The sequence below is a fragment of the Muntiacus reevesi genome, chromosome 1 (genome assembly GCF_963930625.1).
Source record: "Muntiacus reevesi chromosome 1, mMunRee1.1, whole genome shotgun sequence".
NCBI classification, from domain to species: Eukaryota; Metazoa; Chordata; class Mammalia; order Artiodactyla; family Cervidae; genus Muntiacus; species Muntiacus reevesi.
Window position 1 is genome coordinate 29,425,366 of NC_089249.1, and position 27,874 is coordinate 29,453,239.

Here is a 27,874-nt window from a genome sequence, read left to right on the forward strand (position 1 = left end):
GTCTCACACTCTCAATGTTATCTTTAAAGAACTACCGAAAGCTTCCTGAATATGCTATGGTTTACCTTCATCCCGTACCTTTTCACATGCTACTTCCTTGGTTCACTTCTACCTATAATTTAAGACTCAGTCCATGTGGTGTCTCTTTTTGGGAAGTCAGGGTTACCTACCTTTCCTGTATGCAACCACAGTTCAGTTCAGTTCAGTCACTCAGTCGTGTCCGACTCTGCAACCCCATGAACCATAGCACGCCAGGCCTCCCTGTCCATCACCAACTGCCGGAGTCTACCCAAACCCATGTCCATTGAGTCGGTGATGCCATCCAACCATCTCATCCTCTGTCATCCCCTTCTCCTTCTGTCCTCAATCTTTCCCAGGATCAGGGTCTTTTCTAATGAGTCAGCTCTTTGCATCAGTATTGGAGTTTCAGCTTCAACATCAGTCCTTCAAATGAACACCCAGGACTGATCTGCCTTAGGATGGACTGGTTGGATCTCCTTGCAGTCCAAGGGACTCTCAAGAGTCTTCTCCAACACCACAGTTCAAAAGCATCAATTCTTCCACACTCAGCTTTCTCTATAGTTCAACTCTAACTATAGTACATTTCGTAATTATATAACTGCACATCTACTCCACTGGTTTATGTACTATTTGAAGGGAGAGTCTAAGTTTTATTTACCTTTGTATTTCCAAGAGCTAACATACAGCAAATGATAAATAAATGATTGCTGAAGGAGATAAAGAAATTACCCTGAAGAAAGTAAAGAGGGAAAATTGGTATGTAATTTAGAAATAACCTCTGTCCTGAATTATAAAGAGAAATAGAATAGAGATGCCCATAACTGACCAAAGTTATGTGAGGCAAAAGAAAGTGGGTAAGCACTCTCCCTTGCCCAGAGTTCATTAGCTACTTAAAATAAATCAGAATATTGAAGCAGAACTTGCAAGTTATGACTGCTTTTACTATTAATATCATCGTTAGTGTTTCAAATGAAGATTTTTGTAATTCATAGATAGATCTGTTAATCTACATTTGAATGTAATTTTTTTCTTTAAAATTCCAAAGAATATGAAGGTATCATAGTGGCCCCTTGATAGATCAGACTAGAGGGAGATTTGCCCCTCTCACAGCTATTGCTACATTGATTGAAGATCTTTCAGTAGATTTGCAAAGGAGATATGGGAAAGTACTTCTTGTGATAAAGTCTGTGACAGTTAAATGGAGCTGGATACAGATAACAGAATGCATTTATTTAATTTAACAAAGATTTGACCAGCTACTGTGGGTCAGGTGCTGACCTAAGTACTGGAGATAAAATTTTAAACTAAAAATCATGCTACCCTAAAGCCCATGCTACTTGTATTAAAATGTCTTTTCTAACTTCCGTTCTGTAAATGAGCATGGGGGAGAAATGGTGTGAGACCAAAATATTCAACAGGTCTCGTTTGGCCTTGAAAATGAGGGAAGTGGAAGACATCTGAAAACTTAGCTTTCTGTCATACCCCTGGCAATTCTGTAGAGTCAGAACTGAGCTAAAGGAAACGTTGTTCATACCACTTTCCCAATGTGTAAGTTTCTGTCATGAAATGGAGAAATGTTTACTTTCAACACAACATTTTGCAATTCTGCTTGGCCTTAATTCCTTTTCCCGTATATGGTTTTTTGGTATCTGTGTTGGAATTTCCAAAATTTCTTATCTTTCATTTTTTATAATTTTTCATCTTCATGAATTAGGACACTCCATATTTGTATTAAATTTTTAAATTTATTTACTTTATTTTTGGTTGCATGGCCTTTTAGTTGCAGCGTTCAAACTCAGTAGTTGTATCTTGCGGGTTTAGTTGCCCCGAAGCATGCGGGATCTTAGCTCCCCAATCATGGACTGAACCCGCATCCCCTGTATTGGAAGGTGATTTCTTAACCACTGGACCAGCAGGGAAGTCCGTGTGTTAAAATATTTGAAAAGAGAATATTATTACTTCCAGGTAGTAGAGTGACATATTGGGGTCACAGTAAACTTCCTTAATGCTAAACAACTAATAGCTTTTGCAGCTAAGTTATAGGGTAAATGTATAGTGTGTTATAGTGATAAGAAATCATTTGTCATGTTTTCCCATTAATTCCTTTGGCATTCATAAATAGTCAGTGTACAAATCCAGCTAAAATAGGTGATTGCTAGGTATTCATCATCGCAGCAACTGGAAGTTACAGATCATATGTTAAATTAGCGTATGGGTACTACAAAGATTTGGTCAACTCAGTTGAAGATGACTTTTTATTTTAGTCTTTATCTTATTCCCAAGGAGAATCTGGTGGGATATTGACCAAAACAAACAAACAAACAAACAAACTTGGAAAGAACACTAGGGTCATAAATGGCAAAGTGTTCTGGAGCTGGCCTTCTTGCCCTGAAAACAACTTTATGTTGCATTGCAATGAATTTTTTTCTATTACTCTATTATTTTTCTGTTATTATTGTTACTCTGTTTCTATCACTAATGTTTTTCTCTTTGTATATATATGTGTGCATACATGCTAAGTTGCTTCAGTCATGTCTGGCTCTTTGTGACCCTGTAGACTGTAGCCCCCCAGGCCCCTCTGTCCATGGGATTCTCTAGGCAAGACTACTAGAATGGGTTGCGATGGCCCGCTCTAGGGGATCTTCCTGATCCCAGGATTGAACCCACATCTCTTGAGTCTCCTGCATTGGCAGGCAGGTTCTTTACCACTAGTACCACCTGGAAAGCCCTTATAGGTTATTATAAAATATTTAATCTAATTCCCTATACTATACAGTAAATCCTTGTTGTTTATTTTATATGTTGTAGTGTGTATCTGTTAACTCTCAATTCCCAGTTTATCTCTCCTTTCCCTTCCCTTTGGTAACCATAATTTTGCTTTCTACATTTGTGAGTCTATTTCTGTTTTGTAAATGAGTTCTTTTTTGTTTTGTTTTGTTTTGTTTTTGCATTCCACATGTAAGTGATAACTCAGATGGTAAAGAATCTGTCTGCAGTGTGGAAAACCTGGCTTTGACCCCTGCATTGGGAAGATCCCCTAGAGAAGGAACTGGCAACCCACTCCAGTATTCTTGCCTGGAGAATCCCATGGACAGAGGAGCCTGGCAGACCATTGTGGTCTGACCACAAAGAGTCAGACGTGACTGAGTGACTACATGATGTGATGATGATATAAGTGATATCATGATACTTGTCCTTCTTTCTCTATCAGACTACTTCACATAGTGTGATCATCTTTAGGTCTGTCCATGTTGCAGCAAATGGCAAGATTGCATTCTTTTTTTATGCTGAGTTATATTCCATTGTGTATGGATATCACATCTTCTTTATCCATTCACCTGTTACTTAGGTTGCTTCTATGTCTTAGCTATTATGAAGAGTGCTGCCATGAACATTGTGGTGTGTGTTTCTTTTTGAATGAGAATTTTCGTCTTTTCCAGATATATACCCAGGAGTGAGATTGCTGGATCATATGGTAGCTCTATTTTTAGTTTTCTGAGATAACCTTCATACTGTTTTCCATAGCTACTGTACCAATCTACATTCCCAGCAACAGTGTTAGCAGGTTCCCTCTCCTCCATACCCTCTGCAGTGTTTATTTCTTGTAGACTTTCTGAAGATGACCATCCTGCCCAGTGTGAGGTGGTACCAGTCTATAGTTTTGATTTGATTTTCATTTTTGTAATGTTGAGCAACTTTTCCTGTGCCTGTTGGCCATATTTTTTGTAACAGATTTTTATATAATACTTACATTTAAAATTATAGATACTATAGCCATACAGTAATAAATTACTATAGAATTTAATACGTTAAATTTTAACAACTCAGCCCTTGGGTGCTAAATACGTATCTGTTGGAAAAATTAATGAGTTAGTTAACAAAGCTGGCAAGTTAGCAAATCATTCATCGTAGAAGAGAAAAAAGATACCAGCAAAAGAAGTGGGAAACACTTTTAGGGACTGAATTTTTAGGCAGAAAACTAGTGGAGCAGAAGTCGTATTTCCAATGTTTCTTTTTCACTGGGGTAGGACATGTGAAAGATAGAGGGGTCTCTGGGAAGAGAACTACTGACAATGCAATTAGTGTTGATAAAATGGGCTTAGACACTTGGACCATGATTTAATATCCTGGAAAGATAGGCTCTTGGCTAGAGTGAGGTGCATATTGCAAAATGGGGAAGAAGAAACATGTTTTCCCAGAGGTTAGCTGACCTGTTCAAGAGGGCTCTATGTTGAAAATATAGAGAAAGCAGAATAAACTCCCAGATAAAACCTTGATGCTGATTTGTTTGTAGGAGAAAAGATAGTATACAGAAAGAAAAACATGACTGAAAGAGTTTCTCAGTGATTCACATGGGAAAATAATGAGAGGAGACTGGAAATATTACTTAGAAATTCAAATACCAAAGCATATGTAAAGCAGATAGGTTGTAAATGAAATGAATGCACCGTTGCAAAATATATACACATATATAAGCTAATGAGAAGTACTAAGACTTGTTGGAAGTATTTGTATGAAACAGTTCATCTCATGCGCCAAATAAATAATTACTAAAAATCTGATAGGAAGGAAAGTATAATAGTACAGTATGTCAAGAAGATGCAACTTTAAGGAAATCCATAAAATACATACATTTTAAATGGATGAAAGGGACAGAAATGATGTTGAACTGACTTTAGAGAGAAAACAGATGATATATTCTTAATATATTTTGCACAACTAGCAGAGAATCAAGATATATAGTAGTAATGGGAATATATTCTGGCCACCTGCTGGAAGCCTTGGTGTGCTGAATACAGAGCATCTGACAAGTTCTTGACCCGCTTGATGAAAATTCTGACTCCCAGAGGGTGAAGCAAAATGTCAAAACTCATCCCGGAAGTGGCGGAACTAATATGCTAGCATTTTGTGTTTTTATAAAAAAGAAAAGAAACTGTGCATGATTATGTGTTGGATGCCTTTTTATACTTATTTTCAAAACCTCTGTGAGGATGGACACAGGAGGAACTGGTGGCATCGTTTCCTCCATTTCCTGGAGTTTGGTGACTGAGGAAAAGGGATAGCACAGATAATTTTCACTGTTTGTTTTATGTTAGAAACTCTGAAGTGCTTATTCCAAAGGTAAGTTAAAATAATGACACCCTGAAAACAAAAAAAATACAAATTATCACTTATGCTTGGTAACAGGGAAGGATTCTTTTAAGGTAAAACAACATTTTGCATAAGACTTTATTAAACCATTTATATTGTATTGCAATAGTGTAATATGAGGAGGCCTCTTAAGCAGTTTACCAGATTACCCAGAGAATTTCCTGCTGTCTGTAAAATGCACTGTTAGGTGCCGCAGGGGCTGTGGATGCTCCCAGCTGGGAATCCCTCCTTCTTTCCTCATGCCTTTGTCTCCCTCCATGTGGGGTGTGTACTTACCAAGACTCAGCTGTGTCTGTATTCAAACCTGATCATGTCCATTGTACTTGATATTTTAAGACATGTAATTTAATTAAATACTAAACTGATGAGATATTAAGTGTGGAATGAAAGAGTTATTATTTCTTGTTAACTTATCTGAATGCTTTGGGAAGATTATAAAAATAAGATGCTAAAACAAGTGCTGTTAGAATAGATATGAGCAAGACAGCTATAAGAGACTGGGGGAAAAAATCACAAACTCTACATGGTTTTAGGGACTCCAATACTTCTACAGTATTGTTATATTTTTACTCTATTTTAAATAAACTGAAACTAGAAATGATAGATTATGTGTTATGGCTCCACAGGAAAGACAATGCAAAATTCCGTTCAGCAGTCACACGAAAGGACTTGATGCTCTATCTTAAAGTTTGGTGAATGGATATAGTTTAAAGGTCTAAGTTATAATTATGCACTTCATTTTTCTATGTGTTGTGATTTTTATGTGTTGTGATTAATAGTTTCTGTTTAACCAACTGACCACAGACCTTATCCTTTGTTGGCTTAAATATCCGACTTTTTCCTAGGAAAACTTTAGAAGAGGAGCCATGTCTTGTTCATCTTTGTAACCCCTGTGCATCATGTAGATCTAAGATCACAGTATATGATCAGTTAATTAATTGATGAATGTTAATTATGAAATGCTAATAAATGAATAATGACTATGCCAAAAAAGTTGAAAGTGGCATACTTATATATTTTTTAACTTAATTAATTTATGTTTGACTGCACTGGGTCTTCGTTGCTGCCTGCGGGCTTTCTCTAGTTGCAGCAAGTGGGGACCACCCTTCATGTGATGCAGACTTCTCATTGCAGTGGGTTCTCTTGTGGAGCATGGGTTCAGCAGTTACGGCACACGGATTTAGTTGCTCTGCATCATGTGGAATCTTCTGGGACCAGCAATTGAATCCATGTCCCCTGCATTGGCAAAAAGTGGCGTATATTTTGGCTTAGTCCTGATACCGAGGAATCACCAGACCTGTCAAAAAAAACTTAAGAAAGACGAAGTGAAAATGGCCCTAGGAGGAAACTGAATTCAGGAGCTGAGTTAAGAGGAAGAATAACCAGGTTAATGTAAGGTGCTGGAAAATGTCATCTTTGGTCAGTCTAAGAACTAAAATACGAATGTAGAGTCAAGGTCAATAGAAAATGACAAAGAAACCAAGAGTGAAAAAAAATCAACATATTAGGAGTTCCATAGCAAGAGTAAATTCATTTGAAATTTTATGGCCATGCCCTTTTCAACATTCCTCTACTGACTTTCAAGACAAAATACTTAGAATGAGCTTTCAATAGATGAAATTCTGGAAACTGCTAATTGCTAAGCTAGACCTAATTCTATAGGAGTTTGGTGGTAAGAGGAAATGAAAGTTTTCTGGGAAGAAAACTCAGTCATTCTAGAGTGTGTGATAACCAGGGAGGGGGAGACTTTTCCTAGATGCACATAGTAGACCAGAATTTCCCAAAGTGTGTTCCATGGAGCCTGAGATTGCAATGTGCTGCATTCTCTGGACTGCACAGAGTACATTTTCATCCTTTCCTTTTCAATTGGAGTATAGTTGCTCTGCAAAGTTGTGTTAGTCTCTGCTGCACCAGGAAGTGAATCAGACGCGTGTATACATGTATCCCCTCCCTCTTGATTCTCCCTCCCACTTCCCGCCACCCTCTTCCCACTCCTCTAGGTCATCACGGAGCACCGAGGTGAGCTCCCTGTGGTATACGGCAGCTATACCCGTTAGCTGTCTGTTTCACACATGGTGGCATGTATGTGTCAATTGCAACCTCCCAATTCATCCCCCCTCGCCCCCGTCCCCCCGCCGTGTCCACAGGTCCATTCTCTGCATCTGTGTCTCTACTCCTGCCCTGGAAATAGGTTAATCATTTTCTTAGTTATTTGTTCTCTATCCTCTGTTTCTTCTGCTGGAATGTAATCATCACAAGAGAACTGGCTCTTCTGGCCTGCCTTGCTTACTGCCACAGGCCCACAGCCTTAAATAGTGCCTGGCACGTATGAAGTGCCTCAGGAATATTTATTAAATGAAGGGCCAGGGACCAGTGTGGAGCAGCAGAAACCCAGACAGCCCCAGAAACAGCAGGGACAGAGGTTCACAAAGAGAATCACAGGTGAAAGTTTGTGAATCCAAACCCCCACCACCAAATGGGATATTTTATTTATAAATTGAAAATAAACAGAGCTCCTTTTCTTTTTTTTTTTTCCCACTACAAGGCATCATAGTAGAGAAGCAAGTTTCCAGGCATGAATGCCTAGGAGTCTGGTGGTAATATTGTTAGAAATAGAGAAGACATATCTCTATGGAAGGTCAAAAGGCTCGTTAATTACTTTTATAGAAATTCTTATCTGCTTGGTTTATGGGGAAAAAAAGTTCATTGGCTGGTGAACATAGTTTTAGTAATTTAAAAATACAATTTATGAGACTGTTTCATAGTAACTGTAGGAGCTACTGTATCATTTCTCTCTAAATCACTCAAATGAAAAGACAGATTGATTATGCAGTCATCTTAATTAAAGAGATCATGTTCATATGGTAATCTTTTAAAAAAATGGCTAAGTTGGGAAACTTCAGAACAAAGGAAAGAGAGAAAAGTGCTTCCTGCCTTTGCATCGATCATTGCACAGAGCTCTCAACACTGCTAGAATCACCTGAGAACTTTGGGGAGCAAACAGAAGGCAGTGGCTTGTCATCCCAGAATTTCTGAAGGTGGGGCCTCAGCATCAGAATTTTTAACATGCTCTCAGGGCGAGTTCAATGTGCAGCAGGCTGAGGACAAGGAAACGAACCTGCTATGAAGGGAATTACTGGAGGCTGTCTTTTACGAGAGTAAGTCTGAACTGTAGTGGAAAGTTGAAACAAATTCACGTCCACGGTTTTGAATCTGAATGCTCTAAATATGTGTTATATGGAACCTCTTTAACTTCTCATATTACTGTACATTTTTTTCCCACTGAGGATTCAGTTCACTGATCTGGAAGTAAACTCTTCAGAAAAGATAGAACTGGAAAGGATAAGATCAGACCCACTGGAAATGGTCACTATTTTCATGTCTGACTCTTTGCAACACTTTGGACTATAGCTTGCCCGGCTCCTTTGTCCATGGAATTCTCCAGGCAAGATTACTGGAGTGGGTTGCCATTCTTTTCTCCAGGGGATCTTCCTGACCCATGGATTGAACCCAGATTTCCTGCGCTGCAGGCAGATTCTTTACTGTCTGAGCCATGGGGGAAGGCCCACCCTGGTCACTGTATACCCAATCTGATTTTTTAAAATATCTTTTTGAGGTAAAGGTTGTGGTCCACTGAAATAATTTGTCAAGGGAGGTTGTGAAGATAATTTCTTTATAAATACTTGAAATTAAACTTGTGTTATATATTTTGAGGTCTTTGAATTGAACTCTGCCTAGTGAAAGAGAGACAGACCAGATGATTTAGGGAAATTATTTTCCAACCAGAAAGCTTACTTATTTTATGTTTTAATCTATGGTTAAATTTTGCTGAAGGACTCTTGAAGTCGGTTTGGTGGTATCTGGTACTGCAACCACATATTCCATTTTTAGGAAGATGGCTACCAGGCTGCCCAGTGTGGGTGTGGACAGATGCCTGGTCCCTGACGATTGTGACAGTGTGGCTTACTCCAGTATAGGGACACTCCGTTTCCTTATCCTGTTCCTCCCCTCCACCGTCAGTCAGCTTTCCCAACGTCACAGTCAGTCCTCTGGGCCACTGTTCTACTCCTACTCTAGACTGAATACTTAACTCTTTACAACTCCATGGACTGTAGCCCGCCAGGCTCCTCTATCCTTGGGGTTTTCTAGACAAGAATACTGGAGTGGGTACCCATTCCCCTTTTCAGGGTGTTTTTCCAACCCAGGGATCAAATCTGGGTCTCCTGCATTGCAGGCAGAGTCTTTACCCTCTGAGCTATCTGCCTACCGACAGTTATACTCTAGGATCTCACAATACTGCTACAAGATATTGATAGATACTATTAATATCTCAGCTTTCTTGATGAGGAAAGAGGGGCATGGCAATGTAAGGCCACTTTCCTAATCACCCAGCTAGTGAGTCTTAAAGCCATCCTTGGAACTGAGGTTGGCCTGGCCCTTCTGTCCATCTCAAAAGCATTACCTTAATATTTGCTGCTGCATCGTTTCACTGTGGATGGATTCCCAGATCACACTCTGGGCTGCTGCCCACTGGAGTCAGATCCTGTCTATCCAGCCTGCAACATGGAACACTTCTGCCCTTTCTTATCTTCACTACGTGGATTGGTCCTTCTGACCCTGCATACCACACCCAGGATATGTGGAATCTAGGAAAATTGCACCAAAGGGTAAAACTAGAGATAGGCTGGAAAAATCAAAGCATTGCCCTGCTGCTCACAACCTGTGGTTTTGCTCAAAGAGTAGTCCAACGGTACTTTAGTCTCCCCCTCAACCATTTCCTTCTGTTCCCCCTGGCTAGAGGGTCATGGTTGCTTTCCAGCTATTACCTTTAGACTTTGCCTCTTGCAATGGAGCTGAACACTTCTGCTAGGATTTCTCTCTTTAGAAGACCCCAGGAGGCTTCTCCATAATCTGTAGATCAGGTCTCCCTACAGTCTTTATAACCAAATATTTTTTTAAAAATATGTATTTAAAAGCAAGTGGTGGCTGTTATCATTGCTGCCGTAAAAGTACCTTACAGTTGCCTTAAAAAGCAGGTAACTGACTTTTATCTAGCGCTATAGATTTTTCAAATCAGAATCATTGACTTATTGAAAGCCTTTGCATGACTTATCCTGAGAAGCAAACAGTCATTCACTCAGAACCTGGTTAACTGCCAGGAGAAATCAGTCACGCTCTTTAGAAAAATAAGGGGAAAAAAGTGTTAATTGTTGTTTATGATGAAAAACCTAGCGAATTAGTCCCCTAATAGCAGAAAGGTATCCAGTATTGCTTAATCAACACAAAACTATTTGGAGACTCAGAATAACTGGCTCTGTGAGTCACATTAGACACCAGTCTGTCCTCACTTGCATCTGAAATGATACTGTTCACCTCAAGTGCAGTAGATCTTGTCTGAGGAGACGCACTTAGGTGAAGAGTTCTCTAAAGAGAGAGAACTTATAGTACAAATATTTTGGGTAAATCACGAGAATGATCAATTATATACAATTAAAATGCCTAGGAAAGTATGCCTTTGAGTCGGGTGCTAAGTTTGTTTTTCTTATTGAGAATTTCAAATATTTTAAAAGCAAATTTACGTAGAAGGGCCTGTTGCCCCAAATCATTCTGTAAAGAAATACAAAGCACGTGAAATTCTACCTGCTGAGTCTTGAGCCTTATATGAGGCTCTTTAGTTGATAATAATGTAAAGATTTTTTTATAAGTATATAGATGCTATGGCAACCCACTCCAGTATTCTTGCCTGGATAATTCCATGGACAGAGGAGCCTGGTGGGCTACAGTCCATAGGGTCACAAAGAGTCAGGCATGACTGAATGACTGAGCCCACACACAGATGCTGTCAGGGGATTCCAGGAAGATCCTTGAAGAGAATATGGTAACAAGAGTATTAAATAGTTTTTGTCCTTTGAAAAGGTTAGTAATAAAGCAAGTTGAGAATGAGTAGAAAATTTCCTGGGCCTCAAATCTTAGAACCTGGAAAGTGAACAACAGAATAACATTTGCTGATCTATTTATTATCATATTAAATTCTCTACTTGTTTTGTTAATGTTCCATCACTGCATGTAGTGTGTTATACTATGGAAAATATCAAGGCAGTGCCATGAAGTAAATGTTTTGGACTCAACTGCATTAACAGCTGCACAAATAGATTGAATGTGGAGTGTATTGTTTAGACTCAGGCTGATGGAATGCTATCAGGAGTCAGCACAGTAGACACCTGGTGATTTTGCTTGCTCAGTATTACTTCTCCTTAAATATAACACACCTGTGTCCTTTTGAGGGTCAGCCCTCCACTCGGAGTCCACATGGTTTCAATCAGGTGACTATATATTTGTACAGATGTGAGAGTTGGACCATAAAGAAGGCTGAGTGCTGAAGAACTGATGCTTTTGAATTGTGGTGCTAGAGGATGTTCCTGGACAGCAAGGAGATCCAACCAGCCAATCCTAAAGGAAATCATCCCTGAATATTCATTGGAACGACTGATGCTGAAGCTGAAGTTCCAATACTTGGGCCATCTGATGCGAAGAGCTGACTCATTGGAAAAGTTTAATGCTGAGAAAGATTGAATGCAGAAAGAAAAGAGGGCAGCAGAGGATGAAATGGTTAGATGGCATCACCAACTCAATGGACATGAATATGAGCAGACTCAGGGACATGGTGAAGGACAGAGGAATCTGGCGTGCTGCAGTCCATGGGTTCACGAAGAGTTGGACCCTGAACAACAAAAACAACAACAATATATTTGACATCAGGGATGGGGTACATGATCCAGATCTGGTCAATGAGAATACAAATCCTCTTGACCACTGGGAATGGTTCCTGTGGACTATGTGACCCAACTCAGGAAAGTTAGAGTCCATCTAAGGGCTTCAGGAGCTGACAGGAAAGAACACACTTCTGCAAGAGTAGAATTGTTGAGTTCACAGGATGTAAAGATGAGTGAAACTAATAATCATTGTTAATGTTACACATGAAATAAATGCAAAACAAAGAACAAAGAAAATTGATCCAAAACCAAAGAAGAGCTTAGATGTGGAGAGAGGTTAATACCTAAAGATGTTTGAATCTTACTCTACCCAAAACCCTTGAATATCCCATGTATGTGAATCATCATCTTTGCTTTTGCTTAAACCAATTAATATGATATTCTGTTCCTTACAAATAAGCTATCTTATTAATACACCTAATTCAGATAGTGGTAACAGTAAGTAGCTATTTTAATAGTCTCAGTTCAGTTCAGTCACTCAGTCGTGTCCGACTCTTTGCAACCCCATGAATTGCAGCACGCCAGGCCTCCCTGTCCATCAGCAACTCCCGGAGTTTACTCAAACTCATGCCCATCGAGTCGGTGATGCCATCCAGCCATCTCATCCTCTGTCGTCCCCTTCTCCTCCTGCCCCCAATCCCTCCCAGCATCAGGGTCTTTTCCAATGAGTCAACTCTTCGAATGAGGTGACCAAAATACTGGAGTTTCAGCTTCAGCATCAGTCCTTCCAATGAACACCCAGGACTGATCTCCTTCAGGATGGATTGGCTGGATCTCCTTGCAGTCCAAGGGACTCTCAAGAGTCTTCTCCAACACCACAGTTCAAAAGCATCAGTTCTTCGGTTCTCAGCTTTCTTCACAGTTCAACTCTCCCATCCATACATGACCACCGGAAAAACCATAGCCTTGACTAGATGGACCTTTGTTGGCAAAGTAATGTCTGCTTTTTAATATGCTATCTAGGATGGTCTTAACTTTCCTTCCAAGAAGCAAGTGTCTTTTAATTTCATGGCTGCAGTCACTATCTGCAGTGATTTTGGAGTCCAAAAAAATGAAGTCTGCCACTGAATCCACTGTTTCCCCATCTATTTCCCATGACGTGATGGGACCAGATGCCATGATCTTAGTTTTCTGAATGTTGAGCTTTAAGTCAACTTTTTCACTCTCCTCGCACTTTCATCAAGAGGCTTTTTAGTTCCTCTTCACTTTCTGCCATAAGGGTGGTTTAATAGTGTCAGAGAAATGTAATAACCAGGCAGAAATTTTAAAAGAAAAAAAATCTATGCACATCAAATAGCACACAAAGTGAGAATATATTTTATTAGACCATTTCAAGTTTTAGGTAGGTTTATAGAATGTTAGGACTATCGTGATTACTTCTTTAAACTTTCTAATTTTTAAATTTGTAAGAAAACTGAGGTCCAGAAGGAAACATCTAAAATATTCCATAAAGATTATTTGCAAGTGCTTCCCTGTGATTATAAAAATGAAAATGAGCCCTGTGTTGCTGAAGGAGTTGTTCAGTCGCTCAGTCCTGTCCGTGTGACCCCATGACTGTTCCCTCTCCACTATCTCTCTGAGTTTGTTCGAACTCACGTCTATTGAGTCAAAGATGTCATTCAATCATCTCATCTTCCTTTGCCCCCTTCTCTTCCTGCCCTCAATCTTTCCCATCATCAGGGTGTTTTCCAATGAGTGGGCTCTTCACATCCAGTGGCCAGAGTATTGATCTTAAAAGATTTCTGTTTTTCAAGGGCAAATTTGACTATTAGGAACCAAGTCAATACTATTTTTCATGCAATCTAATCTGGCCAAAAGGAACTTTAGGAGTGAAATAGAATGTGTCTACTATGTAAAACTCAGTTAATTCCTTTTCCTTAAAAGCGACTTCACTCTTCCTTCAACTAGGAAATGTAGATAAAATTTACAAACAGGTATGCATCCAAAAACGTGAATCACTTTATGTAATGTTAAAATATTTAGTTTGTTTACTCTTTAAAGAAATAATAAGTGGTAACCCTATTGAAGTCAAACTTTGGCTAAAATTACACTTAATTATAAATTAACTTTAATTCCTAAGCAACTCTCAGTATTTTACCATCACCAAAGTTGATCTAGTCATTGGGGAAAAGTGGGGCTCATGGAGCCCAAACAGATGACTGACTTAGATAGTCTTCACTCTTCTGCAGATTGACTGCCATGGCATGCTGACCTGGCAGAGGATTTGAGGACCCTGAGTTTGTCTTTAAAAATTACACTTGGGAACAATAAAACCCAGGTGATCAGTACTTTGAAATATGTCTTAAAATTTATTTTAGTCACTAACTGATTTATAATTGTGAATCTGAATGTGAGTTGGACTTTTTATGGGAATATTTGAAAAGTTTCAAAACAGAAAAGGAACTATTCATCCCATCTTTGAAAAAAACAACAGAACACAGTGGAAATATTTCACATCACATGATGCCAATATATAAATAGCAAGAGGATTGTATCAAGTCATTATTAGTATCAACACCGGGCACACTTCCTACTCATCTATCTTTTGTGAAAAGTATACGTACTAAAACAAAGCTAAGCCCATTGTTAGCTCTGATTACAAAAGGTAACGGGTTATAGCAAGTAAGCTCTCCTGAAAATTATAAGGTTATCCAGTCTCATTGAAATAATCATTGAAAGTTCAAAAACTGAAAAAACACAGCAGAGATATGAACACGGGTCAGAAGAACATATAGATAGATGTTGAGTGAAAAAGCCTGAAGTTACCCAGTTCATGTTGTAAACTCCATGATTAACAGCATTGTTGTTCATAAACCAGTGATTTGAGCTACTATAACAATTTGGCAAATGATTGACCAAATTCCATGTTGTTAGAAAGTTATTAAAATTTTGCTCAGCTGATTCCATGATAATTATACACAAACTGTAGTCTGGAAGAGCTATTACTAATAAGCATTGAGAATAGAATATGAAATAATACAAGTAGAAGCAAATATGATTATTTATATACTAAAAGTGCTGGTAGCATTTCCTCTGTTTAAGGGGGTCAAATGAAAATCTTCAGAAATTATGTGAAACTCATCAAGAAAACCAAGTCAAATATTAACATGTTGCTACTCTGAAGGCAAAAGGAGAAGGGTGTGGCAGAGGATGAGATGGTTAGATAGCATCACTGACTCAATGAACATGAATTTGAGCAAACCCCAGGAAATAGTGGAGGACAGAGGAGCATGGTGTGTTACATTCCATGGGATTGCAAAGAGTCAGGCATGACTTAGCGACTGGACCTGTAAGGGGCTCCAGGTTAGAGCGGATTGTTTGCTGCTGTTGTCATGCGCACTGTTCCCTTAGGTAGAGGCTTCAATAAACAGCTGACTTCAGGTCACATCCTTCTTTTAAAAAATAACATAGAAGTAAAACAGGTTAAGATGAAAATACCCCTTTGTGCGTGTGTGTTTACTCTCAAAGACTTTTCTGTATACATGTGAACATATCAGGGCCAGAATAGGGTAGGCAAGTGAGGCATCTAGGATGTATAATTTACACAGATACAGAGAGTTTTGTGCTGTAGGCATCTCACTCACTTCCTCCTGGGCCTGAAACATGTGCACATATATGTATGCAATTTTGTACAAATTTACAAATAATATACTTAAAATCAAAATGGGATCATAGTGTATGTGCATAACTTGCTTGATTAACTCAACAATATATGCCAAGCACCCTTCCTTGTAAATATATATAGATCTGTATCATTCATTCAAATATCTGCATAATATGTTGTAATTTGAATGTTTTACAATGTATTCAATTCCCCCTCTGTTGATGGATGCTTGTATCACTCCCAGTTTTGGAGTACTGCTCATCATATTGCAATTTTATATATACATACAGTTTTGTGCATTTGTATATTTTGACTGAATAGATTATTGTCAGCAGTACAGTTGTACTTTCAACTAATATTCACATTTTAAAAGTTGATGAGAACTGACAACTTTACCTCTAAACTGCAGCAATGTCAAATCAAACTTTTGAAGATGATGAAAATGTTCTCTGCATAGTCCAAATATGGTAGCCACTAGCTACATGAGGTCACTGGACGCTTGGAATATTGCTAATGATACTGAAGAACTGAATTTAAATTTTATTCCATTTTAAATCTAAAATTTTTAATTGACTCTCTTTGGCTTTCTTGGCTTATGATCATTGGCTAGGGCATCTGTAAAAACACTGAACATAGCTGTGAACAAGCTGACGTTTCATGTTCTGAGCTTTAATTAGAATCCTTCATGTGCCTCACCATGTTGTGACATTTGTTGTTGGTTTCTGGTAGATGGTTTTCATCAGAGTAACAGAGACTGCTAGTGGGCTAACCCCAGAGATTCTGTGACCTCTAACTATGGGTGCTGGGAGAGCCAGTTACTTCCTCTGTTAAGGGGAAGTCTGTGGACATCGTAAGAGAGAGAACATTTGAATCCTCTTAAGCAGGGATCCCCAGCCCCTGGTCTATGGCCTCTTAGGAAGAGGGCTCCATGGCAGAAGGCAAGTGGCAGGCGAGTGTGAAGAGTCATCATCTTCTGCTCCCCAGAGCTCACATTACCATCTGAACCATCCCCTGCCCCCACAACCCGTTGAAAAATTGTCTCACGAAACCAGTCCCTGATGCCTAAAAGGCTGGGGACCACTGCTCTTACCAGTTAGGTGTCAGTGCGTATGTGAGTGCAGAGCTAGTTAACAATCCTCCTTGCCTGCATCCAATCTTAAATCTGTGGCGGCCCTCCTGATAATAGGCAGCCAGTGTGACAATGAAGAGCTGGCTGCTAAGCATGGTCAGAACACAAGGATGGAATGAGATGAATCCCAGGTTATATTTTTTATGCACTAGCCCAGTTCTGAGACTGTCTGCTTATGAAATTCTTATAAAATATATCCAAAAAATTAATATAACTTAAGCCACCATTGGGCTTCCCTTGTGGCCCAGCTGGTAAAGAATCTGCCCACAATGCAGGAGACCTGGGTTCGATCCCTCTGTTGGGAAGATCCCCTGGAGAAGGGAAAGGCTACCCACTCCAGTATTCTGGCCTGGAGAATTCCATGGACTGTACAGTCCTAATAGAGTTTTGCCAAGAGAATGCACTGGTCATAGCAAACACCCTCTTCCAACAACACAAGAGAAGACTCTACAAATGGACATCACCAGATGGCCAACACTGAAATCAGATTGATTACATTCTTTGCAGCCAAAGATGGAGTAGCTCCATACAGCCAGAAAAAATAAGACCGGGAGCTGATGGTGGCTCAGATCATGAACTCGTTATTGCCAAATGCAGACTTAAATTGAAGAAAGTGGGGAAAACCACTAGACCATTCAGGTATGACCTAAAACAAATCCCTTATAATCATAAGTGGAAGTGAGAAATAGACTTAAGGGACTAGATCTGATAGACAGAGTGCCTGATGAACTTTGGATGGAGGTTCGTGACATTGTACAGGAGACAGGGATCAAGACCATCCCCAAGAAAAAGAAATGAGAAAAAGTAAAATGACTGTCTGAGGAGGCCTTGCAAATAGCTGTGAAGAGAAGCAAAAAGCAAAGGAGAAAAGGAAAGATATACCCATTTGAATGCAGAGTTCCAAAGAATAGCAAGGAGAGATAAGAAAGCCTTCCTCAGTGATCAATGCAAAGAAATAGAGGAACATAATAGAATGGGAAAGACTAGAGATCTCTTCAAGAAAATTAGAGATACCAAGGGAACATTTCATGCAAAGATGGGCTCAATGAAGGACAGAAATGGTATGGACCTAACAGAAGCAGAAGATATTAAGAAGAGGTGGCAAGAATACACAGAAGAACTATACAAAAAAGATCTTCATGACCCAGATAATTAAGATGGTGGGATCACTCCCCTAGAGCCAGTCATCCTGGAATGTAAAGTCTTAGGGCCTTAGGAAGCATCACTACAACAAAGCTAGTGGAGGTGATGGAATTCCAGTTGAGCTATTTCAAATCCTAAAAGATGATGCTGTGAACATGCTGCACTCAAAATGCCAGCAAATTTGGAAAACTCTGCAGTGGCCACAGGACTGGAAAAGGTCAGTTTTCATTCCAATTCCAAAGAAAGGCAATGGCAAATAATGCTCAAACTACCACACAATTGCACTCATCTCACATGGTAGTAAAGTAATGCTCAAAATTCTCCAAGTCAGGCTTCAGCAATATGTGAACTGTGAACTTCCAGATTTAGAAAAGTCAGAGGAACCAGAGATCAAATTGCCAATATCTGCTGGATCATCGAAAAAGCAAGAAAGTTCCAGAAAAACATCTATTTTTGCTTTATTGACTATACCACAGCATTTGACTGTGTGGATCACAATAAACTGTGGAAAATTCTGAAAGAAATGGGTATACCAGACCTCCTGACTTGCCTCTCGAGAAATCTGTATGCAGGTCAGGAAGCAATAGTTAGAACTGGGCATGGAACAATAGACTGCTTCCAAATAGGAAAAGGAGTATGTCAAGGCTGTATGTTGTCACCCTGCTTATTTAACTTATATGCAGAGTACATCATGAGAAATGCTGGTCTGGAAGAAGCACAAGCTGGAATCAAGATTGCCGGGAGAAATATCATAACCACAGATATGCAGATGACACCACCCTTTTGGTAGAAAGTGAAGAAGAACTAAAGAGACTGTTGATGAAAGTGAAAGAGGAGAGTGGAAAAAGTTGACTTAAAGCTCAAAATTCAGAAACCTAAGATCATGGCATCCGGTCCCATCACTTCATGGCAAATAGATGGGAAAACAGTGGAAACAGTGGCAGACTTTATTTTTCTGGGCTCCAAAATCACTGCAGGTGGTGACTGCACCCATGAAATTAAAAGACGACTTACTCCTTGGAAGGAAAGTTATGACCAACCTAGATAGCATATTAAAAAGCAGAAACATTACTTTGCCAACAAGGGTCCGTCTAGTCAAGGCTATGGTTTTTCCAATAGTCATGTATGGATATGAGAGTTGGACTATAAAGAAAGCTGAGCACCAAAGAATTGATGTTTTTGAAGTGTGGTGTTGGAGAAAACTCTTGAGAGTCCCTTGGACTTCAAGGAGATCCAACCAGTCCATCTCAAAGGAGATCAGTCCTGAGTGTTCATTGGAAGGACTGATGGTGAAGCTGAAACTCCAATCCTTTGGCCACCTGATGCAAAGAGCTGACTCATTTGAAAAGACCCTGATGCTGGGAAAGATTGGGGGCAGGAGGAGAAGGGGACGACAGAGGATGAGATGGTTGGATGGCATGACCGACTCAATGGACATGGGTTTGGGTAGACTCCAGCAGTTGGTGATGGACAGAGAGGCCTGGCATGCTGTGGTTCATGGGGTCGAAAAGAGTCGGACATGACTGAGCAACTGAACTGACTGACGGAAGCCACCAGTCATAGAGTTTTCTGTTACTGTCCACTAGAGTATTCTTTTTAAAAAAATATTTATTTTCGCTTCATCCAGTCTTACTTGCAGCACAAGGGCTCAGTAGTTGACCCGCATGGGCTTTAGCTGCCCTACAGCATATGGGATCTTCATTCCCCAACCGGAGAAGTCCCTGGAGCATTCTTAACCAAGACTTCAAGTTAATAACACTTTTTTTTTCTATCCCTAATTGTATAAGTATTATTAAAACCAGAAATGAGGGGACTTCCCTGGTGGTCCAGTAGCTGACTCTGCTCTCAATGCAGGGGGCCCAGGTTTGATCCATAGTGACTGCATCAATTTACATTCCTAACAACAGTGGGTGAGAGGTCCGTTTTCTCTACATCTCTCACCAACACTTGTTGTCTCTTGTCTTTTTGATAGGTGTGAGGTGGTATCTCATTTTGATTTTCATTTCCCTAGTGTTGAGTGACACTGAGCACATTTTCATATGTCTTTTGGCCATTGGTGTATTTTCCTTAGGAAAATGTCTGTTCAGGTCCTGTGCTCATTTTTATTTATTTGTGACTCTGTTGGATCTTAGTTGTGGCACACAAGCTGTCTAGTTGTGACCTGTGGGCTTAGTTGCCCTGCAGCATGTGGGATCTTAGTTCCCTGACTAGGGATGGAACCCATGTCCCCTGCGTTGGAAGACGGATTCCCAACCACTGGATCACCAGGAAAGTCCCTGTGACCATTTAAAAATCAGATTGTTTTGTTTTTTTTTTCTTTCAATATTGAGGTGTATGAGCCCTCTGTGTATTTTGGATATCAGTCCCTTACTGGAGACATCATTTGCAAATATTCTCCTGTTAAGTAGATTGCCTTTTGTTTTGTTGCTTGTTTCTTTGCTGATGTGAAAGCTTTTAGTTTCATGTAGTCTCATTTGCTTAATTTTGCTTTTGTTTCTCTTGCCTGAAGAGACATAAAAAAAGTAAAAAATTGCTAAGTTCAATATCAGAGAGATTCCTGCCTACGTTTGCTAGAAATTTTGTGATTTCAAGTGTAACATTTCACTATTAAATCTATTTTGAGTTTATTTTTGTATGTGGTCTAAGAATGAAATCCAGTTTCATTTTTTTTGCATGTAGCTGTCCAGTTTTCTCAACATCATGTTTTGAAGAGACTGTATTTTTTCCCAGTGGATATTCTTAGCTCCTTTGTCACAAATAAATTGACCGTATAAGTGTGGATTCATTTCTGAGCTCTCTATTCTGTTACATTGATCAGTGTATCTGATTTTGTGCCAGTATCATAATGTTTTGATAATGGTAACTTTGTATTATAGTTCACACTGCCTAACCAAATGTTAACTCAATTCTCTGCATGGTGAGGAATTTACCTGGTGTGCTAGTTTAGAAAGATGATGTTAGTGTGTATTTGTGATAATATTAAAATTACTATAGATCTAGAAAAACTACATTGATTTTATTTAAATATTTTAAATTTTATCTTGGCGTATAGTTGATTAGCAATGTTGTGTTAGTTTCAAGCAAAGAGCAACATGATTCAGTTACACATATGCATGTATTTGTTCTTTTTGAAATTCTTTTCCCATTTAGGTTATCACAGAATATTAAACAGAGTTCCCTGTGCTATATGGCAAGTCCTTGTTGGTTATTTTGAAAATAGCAGTGTGTACATGTCAATCCCAAACTCTCAATCTATCCCTCCTGCCCACACTTCATCCCTGGTAACCACAAGTTCATTCTTTAAGTCTGTGAGTCTGTTTTTGTTTTGTAAATAAGTTCATTTGTGTCATTGTTTTTTAGATTCTACATTAAGTGATATCATATGATATTTGTCTTTCTCTATCTGACTTATTTCATTTAGTATGATAATCTCCATGTTCATCTATGTTGCTGCAAATGGCATTATTTTACTCTTTTTAATGGCTGAGTAGTAGTCCATTATGTATTTGTACCACCTCTTCTTTATCCATGTATCTGTTGATGGACATTCAGGTTGCTTCCATGTCTTGGCTACTGTAAATAGTGCTACAGTGGACACTGGCATGCACGTGTCCTTTAGAAGCATGGTTTTTCCTGGATATTGCCCAGGAGTGGAATTGCTGGATCATGTGGTAGCTCTATTTTTTGTTTCTTAAGGAACCTCCATAATGTTCTTCATAGTGTTTGTACCAACTTATATTCCCACCATCAGTGAAGGAGGGAGGATAAACTGCATTTTAAGACACCTCTTGCTTGTAACTGCATAGAAACCAGTCAGTATGATCTTGTGATTCCAGCAAGAGGAGGTCTGTAGTATCATGAAGTCATGAGGATGCAGGATGCAAAGAGCTGGGGCAGGCAGGGGTGAAGGTGATGCCTCCAGGACCCTTCTCAGCTAGCTAGATCCCACCAATATTTGAAAATGAGAGGAGATAAGTGAAGAAAGTGATGATTTACAGGGTAATGGACTTATACTGTCATCGTTCTTCAGATCAAGTTCATAAAGCAAATGCAGGCAGGCATAGTTTCTGTGGTTGCTACCACTTGATTTGAAAGACAATTATTAAGAGAGTTGTTTTGGCATAGAAAGAGCAAGAGATAACTTCTTAAAGGTTAAGACCATGTTTCTCCCTGATACAAATTGTATATCATAGTCTTTTACAACTGCAATTGCTACTCATGAAAAAGTTACTTTAGAAAGATGGTAAGTTGCTTAGATTTATTTTTGCTTTTAAAGTTACAGTGATGCATTAACTGTAATTAAAAGGGAACTTCAAAATCATTCTTTTACTCTATCTTATCTCCCTTGTCTATAGATCTATAATATACTCAATCTTCATGTATAGTCTGTACTAGTTCAGACTCAAGATAGATTGATTCTACTGTACTCCTTAGAATATTCTGTGGCAGAGACCGCAAATTAGTGTGTATGTTATTTTCTTCACTTCATCTGTATTTAAAGTCTCACCAAATTTTTGTCTTTATCTTAGCTGTATTGAATAAAAATGTAATCAAAGAAAGGCAGGTACTAAATCCCTAATGGTTACTGTTTGCTTTTTGTTTTTTAACAGAAATAGTCACAATCAAATTAGAATCAGAACATAAATCTGTCTCCCATAGATGTCTTAGCAGTATCTAAAGCTTTTCAAACTATGTATCAAAGTAAATAGTCTTGGAATTTTTTTTTAACATGTCCAAGGAATCTGAAGAATTTCTTTACCTTAAGCAGTTGAAGTAAATGGGAGTTTGTAGGCTTTTTGGCTGGGATTTTCTCAGTGGCCTCAAGGAAGATCTTTCTCATCCATCCTTCTGTGATTAAATGTCAGACATTTAGCGAGATGAGAAGCAGGCTGTCCACTCAGAAGCACCATCTCACCAATCAGGAAGAGCTCCCAAGTTAAGGATCTCTGAGATTCCATGCCAACAACAATAGGAAAGAAGTTGGTGCTACAGAGGGATCCGGATGCAGTCAGAAACACAGGAAGATGCCCACAAATGAAAAGTCAGTCTGTAATTTCTAACACACGCTCTTGTGTATCTTCTTTGAAGGATTTTAAATGCTATTCAAGTTCCCTCAACTGTTTTCCTCCTCCAAAGTTGAATCACTGCTAACATTTACTGAAGGAAAGTGGATTCTTTCTCTTGGTCTTAAGAAAAATTGTTAAGTTTTTTCTCAGTCTCAGTGAAAGTGGTAATCATCCTAGTGGAGGAATTAGATGATTTAAATAATCCTGGGGAAATTGAGCTTTGTTTTGTGGTTCTGCTCTCTTCCACTTACTGTTTGATCTCAGTCACTTGTTAAGTCTCTGTCCACCAGTTTCCTGATCTACAAAACTGAGATAATAATAGTACCCCAAAGCATTGGAGAATCGTTCCATATTGATGTAAGCATAGTTAAATACATATGCTGGAGTAGCCTTTCTACCTGGTGACTTTTAAGTATAAAATCTTTTGTCTCATAGGTGAAAGACAGTGACATCAACATGGGCGCTACTTCTACACATGGGATTTGAGTTGCCTGTTGAGAAAAATGAGAACATGACCCTGACTTTAGACACATTAAATTTTATTTATGTGCGTAAAATATACAGTTACAAAGTTGTTTTCAGTTTTGAAACTTTATTGAGATATGCACTTTGTGTACTTTTAATGCATGATATCTATCTATAAAAAGTTAGAACAAAAATAAACAATTACTATGGCAATCCTACAATGCGGAATGTGAAAAAATGAAGACATTTATAGCCCAGCTGAAATTAGAAATTAGAATTAATAGCTTCCCTTTTTTGGAACCACCACATTAAAAATAAAGTAAAAATCATCATAAATCACTACTAACCTGGTGCCCTTTCTAAAATCGGAATTGGTTCCCAAACTGGGTGAAAATATGTGCCTATTTATAGGACAACCAAAAGAAATAACTTACACTGTGTCTACACTATTTGAACTCCTAGAAAGTTTCAAGAAAATAAGTCTTCAGTGGAGTTTGCTAAATTAATCTGTGACCCACCAAAAGCAGGAGAGTTTTTCTTCTCACTCTAGCAGAAGAGTTCTGGGACAGAATGGATGACTCTGTGCTTATCAGATGCCTCTCTCTGAACCGGGCATTGAGTTTAGGGGGGTGAAGCTGTCACCTGGCTTGTGACGTCATGGGGAATGAGAGCATTGTGACCCACAATCCCCAAGGCAGCATGTTTTGGGAAGATGGTTTCCTGGAAAGAAGTGAAGATAGGTGGACAGTGTCTACTTTTCTTTAGGTAGCATGTAGAGAAGTTTAGACATTCTCCTGCTTGATCACAATTTCCAAGTGGAGACCAGGAACTGATTTAAAGTAACAGCTGCGGAGAGGGTGTGGAGAAAAGGGAACCCTCTTACACTGTTGGTGGGAATGTAAACTAGTACAGCCACTATGGAAAACAGTGTGGAGATTTCTTAAAAAACTGGAAATAGAACTACCATATGACCCAGCAATACCATTTCTGGGCATACACACTGAGGAATCCAGATCTGAAAGAGACACGTGCACCCCAGTGTTCATCGCAGCACTGTTTATAATAGCCAGGACATGGAAGCAACCTAGATGCCCATCAGCAGATGAATGGATAAAGAAGCTGTGGTACATATACACCATGGAATATTACTCAGCCATTAAAAAGAATTCATTTTAATCAGTTCTAATGAGATGGGTGAAACTGGAGCCCATTATACAGAGTGAAGTAAGCCAGAAAGATAAAGACCATTACAGCATACTAACACATATATATGGAATTTAAAAAGATGGTAACGATGGCCCTATATGCAGGGCAGAAGAAGAGACGCAGAAGTACAGAACAGACTTTTGAACTCTGTGGGAGAAGGTGAGGGTGGGATGCTTCGAAAGAACAGCATGTATATTATCTGTGATGAAACAGACCACCAACCCAGGTGGGAGGCATGAGTCAAGTGCTTGGGCCTGGTGGACTGGGAAGACCCAGAGGAATCAAGTGGAGAGGGAGGTGGGATGGGGGACCGGGATGGGGAATACGTGTAACTCTATGGCTGATTTATATCAATGTATGACAAAACCCACTGAAAAATTAAAAAAATTAAAAAAAAATAAAATAAAAAAAAAAAAATAAAAAAAAAATAAAGTAACAGCTGCAATTGAGGCAGGACCAGTGAGGATAATGGCTAAGGGCAAGAGATGTGATAGGGAGTGATCTGATATCAGGATGTAGTGTCTACAGAAATGCCTGACTCACTGACTGCAGAGGACCTGTGAACCTCAGGGAAGATCCAGGGTCGCCACCTGCTACAGAGACAAGAAGCGAAGTCAGCTGAGGCAGAAGAAAATGATGAGTTCAGTTTTGGACATGATGAGCCATAGAAAAGAATAGTAAGTTGGGGAAACATAAGTAAAACCATACAATAAAATTTTTTAAAAAACCTAGATTCATTCGACAAATCCAAAATTTGCTTCATTGAAAACATTTACAGAAGAAAAAGAAAGGAGAATTCAGTAACTGAGTTTTTTCTGGCAAAACAAGTTCATTGTGCAGCCTGCTTTATTTGGGTAATTGAAGCAACTTCGGTTTCTATTGAGAATATCTTTGTTCCACTACATTTTAATATTACTAAGAATACTGCTTTAAAGAATATAATTTTTCTCATTTCAAAGTAATTCATACCTTTTAGGGGCAATTTTAAAAAAGCAAAATAAAACAGTAAATCATATGCACTAATAAATATCTTGACACATCCCCATGTTTTCAGTTATCATAAATAACTTTTGCCATTATAAGAAACAATCTTGCAGTACTGAAAAAGATCACTAGAGAGAATTTATTTTGCATTTCAATACCTTGAGATAGCCACTGATAGTATTTTTGACTATGTTTTTATGCAGTTCACACATACACACATATATACATATAGATACAAATTTATTTAAATAAGGTTCTATCACATATCCTTTTTAAAATCATCTGTGTATTTTTTAAAACTTTTATTATTTACTTGTGTTTTACCCATGTCTTCCTTCTTCTCTTATCATTTCTTTATTCTCTCTCCAAAACAACTTATGTTAATTATATATATACACTTAGTAAATCATATATTGAATATTTTGTAAATATGTTTACTTGTATGTTTGTCATGTATGATATCAAAATATGGAGGAGCCAGTCATTGCTTTGACATTGTTTTCAAAATCTAGGGTCATATTATAGACACCTTTTTTATTTTTTAATTAAGGGGCTTTACCCTGGAAATACATTGTGAAAATCCCCCCAAGTCAGTTGCATCAGGTATCATGTAAGAGTGTCTTAGCTACTTATTTTCTGTAAGACCTTGTATCTCATAGCATACAGCAGGGACTTGAGAATGAATATGCTGACATTATCAATAGTTTGAAGCCAAGCTCTTGAGAATAAAAATATCTGGGCTGAGCAATTTGTCAAAGCTCATTTACCTGAAGCATGGAGTGACTGAACTCAATACTTCTTGAGATTAATAATACTTTTACTCCCATTTCACACATGAAGAAAATGAGGTACATAGACTGAGACATAACTTTTCCAAGAACACAAAACCTGTGCACTGCAAGCCTCTGCACTCCAGTCTCACAGATGCCAACCAAATGGTTGTTTTGTAAAGTAAATGGTAACCATGATAAAAATCAACATGCCCTTCTTGTAATGGGGTAATTTATCTTGAGGACTCACATGACAGTCTGTGCCTGGAACTTTTCATGCTTCTGCCATGGTCACAGTTTTCCTCTTTAGTGGTCTTCTGTGATAAGTAGTGGGCATCTGCTTTCCCATTCTGTCTGCAGAGGACTTGAATGAGACACAATGAGGGTAAATTATTTGATCCAATGACATACAAGAAGTCAGCCAAGGAAAGAGACCAAAGAAACAATTCTGTTGATCCCCAGGCTAGAATTCTGCCTCCCAATAAAATCTGAATTCTGGAAAACCCCACACAACTTAAGTTTTCTTATAAACGTGAATCTCAGTACTTCTTTAATTTATGGCTTTTAAGGGGTGCTTGGTCTGGAGCTGGCACATAGCTGGGAAGGCAGAGCCAGGCCGCATCTCTCCTGAGCTGGGTGTGTTGTGCTGATTGCCTGCATTGGTCTTGCAGAGAGCCTGTTGAAAGGCAGAGCCTGGGTCCACGCCCTGAATCAGAAATCTGACTGAGGGAGCCTGGAATTTGGAGGATGGACTCTGTGGTATACACTTTTAATAAACGTGCCAGATAACTTTCATACGTACAAATATTTGAGAAAAACTGCCCTTCAGAGGTCCCTTTTGGGCATCTTGGTTTGAGGGGAAAGGCAGCCATTTACTGCCACCACTGGCTCTTGGGGAATTACTTAAATTCCCATGATGATAAGGTGGGGATAACAGTGCTTATTAACACATAGGATTGTTGTTAAATTAAAAGTAATGTATGTAAAGATTCTGGCACTCAGAGATTAAATGCCATTCAGCCTAAATTAGTCATCGTAAGAGCAAAAGCTCTTTGAAGGTATTCTAGAAATCATCAGTTCAATTCAGTTACTCAGTCATGTCCAACTCTTTGCAACCCCATGGACTGCAGCACGCCAGGTCTCCCTGTCCATCACCAACTCCCAGAGTTTACTCAAACTCATGTCCATTGAGTCGGTGATGCCATCCAACTGTCTCATCTTCTGTCGTCCCCTTCTTCTCCTGCCTTCAATCTTTCCCAGCATCGGGGTCTTTTCAAATGAGTCAGTTCTTCGCATCAGGTGGCCAAAGGATTGGAGTTTCAGCTTCAGCATCAGTCCTTCCAAAGAATATTCAGGATTGATCTCCTTTAAGATGGACTGGTTGGATCTCCTTGCTGTTCAAGGAACTCTTAAAACTCTTCTCCAGCACTACAGTTCAAAAGCATCGATTCTTTGGCACTCATCTTTCTTTATAGTCCAACTCTTTGATTCGTACATGACTATTGGAAAAAGCATAGCTTTGACTAGATGGACCTTTGTTGGCAAAGTAATGTCTCTGCTTT

At 39.0% G+C, this 27,874-nt stretch overlaps 1 protein-coding gene across 5 annotated transcripts in view; it reads left to right on the plus strand.

Annotated features, from left to right (window-relative positions):
- LMNTD1 (lamin tail domain containing 1) overlaps positions 1-27,874 on the plus strand; it is a 473,637-nt gene that overhangs the window by 87,656 nt on the left and 358,107 nt on the right. The window contains exon 5 of one of the 5 annotated variants that reach the window (XR_010663879.1): positions 23,323-23,565. The exons of the other annotated variants lie outside the window; for them this stretch is intronic. The gene's annotated coding sequence lies outside the window, so the exon portion shown is untranslated. Of the gene's footprint in view, positions 1-23,322; positions 23,566-27,874 lie in introns of those variants that run through there. 5 annotated transcript variants of the gene reach the window in all.